This window comes from Penaeus monodon, chromosome 19 (genome assembly GCF_015228065.2).
Source record: "Penaeus monodon isolate SGIC_2016 chromosome 19, NSTDA_Pmon_1, whole genome shotgun sequence".
Classification (NCBI taxonomy): domain Eukaryota; kingdom Metazoa; phylum Arthropoda; class Malacostraca; order Decapoda; family Penaeidae; genus Penaeus; species Penaeus monodon.
In genome coordinates this window covers 36,960,226-36,961,440 of record NC_051404.1, presented here as the reverse complement: position 1 = coordinate 36,961,440, position 1,215 = coordinate 36,960,226, and the positions used below count along the sequence as shown (strand labels likewise).

The following is a 1,215-nucleotide window of genomic DNA, read 5'->3' as shown; positions in this document are numbered from 1 at the left end:
AAGTTATCTGATAAAAAAAATATACTGGAAGCCACTCTTTGAACTTCTACAAGTCACTGGTAAACAACTGACTGATGCATTCTTGTCTAAAATTATCTCAATGCTGTAGCAATATCCGGCATGGAGACAAGTGTGACTGCTGTGCACACTTGTGGGTGAGCAATCATAACAAAATCACACAATTTACATTTTACTTTACATCAGGCAGGAATCAAATGCATTTAATATGTTTTGTCTCCCCCTGCCAATACACTCATTTCCTATGGATCCCCCAAGCCTGTGCGATTGGGAGGTGGGGGGGTTACTTATTAGAGAAAAACAATAGTTTGCACAGAATATAAACACCAAGTTTGTTCTCCTCCCCTCATACTATGCAAGGAATACTATTTCATGTGTATGTCATGCTGTCATAGATGAAAAAGGAAAATTTTCCAAATTTACCTCCTATTCTGTATCCGGTAAATAGTTTGACCTGTACCTCCTTATAACAACTATTTTATTCCCAGTAGTGTAATATATATTGTATGGTAAATAAATAATGTTCTTACACATCAGTCTACAGAGACCTATTAAGGATAATTCCCGAGCCGAGTTCTCTTCTAAAAATAAACCATATATTCATCAACAAAAGTCACAAAATTGTCCCCACTAAATCTGTAATTAATGTAATGTACTATCTTTCAAGAAATTAAACGGTAATTTTACAAGAAAATAAATAAATAACTGAAAGCCGCTCCTCTTTCAGCCATCAACTTAACCTAGAATCAATTCAATACCTTGCACATTGCACAATTTACCTTCCTTATCACGCAGAATGCAATCACGAATTTCCTCCACATACCATGAAGGCGTCGTAGTTATCATGGAATTATATTAGAAAGAAGATTTGGTTACTTTTTCTCACATCTTCGCGCCTTCGCTCTCTGTTTACATAATATACGAGCCTAAATTAATATTTGTTATTCCATTCAACATTTTTTTCTCACTCCTTATCCAGTAATTCTTAGTGGTACTACTCTTTATTAATTTGCCCTTTTATAGAATTTTTCACATATAGGCCGAATATTTACTAATTATAGGATTGGACCTCACGAGCTTACTTCAAATATCGGCTTCAATGTAAGAAAACTTATTTTTCAGGGGTAACAATTATATTTGATGGTTACGTCGATAACCATTATTTTCTTATTGACTGTTGTCTTATATTCTCAAGGA

General features: G+C 34.3%; 1 protein-coding gene across 2 annotated transcripts in view; it reads right to left on the bottom strand.

The window, feature by feature from the left end:
- Nucleotides 1-938, bottom strand: part of LOC119585211 (tonsoku-like protein) — a 9,557-nt gene extending 8,619 nt beyond the window's left edge. The window contains exon 1 of one of the 2 annotated variants that reach the window (XM_037933863.1): nucleotides 798-938. The gene's annotated coding sequence lies outside the window, so the exon portion shown is untranslated. The remainder of the gene's footprint in view (nucleotides 1-797) is intronic. The other variant, XM_037933864.1, reaches the window with a different exon arrangement.
- Between the last annotated feature and the right edge of the window lie 277 nt (nucleotides 939-1,215).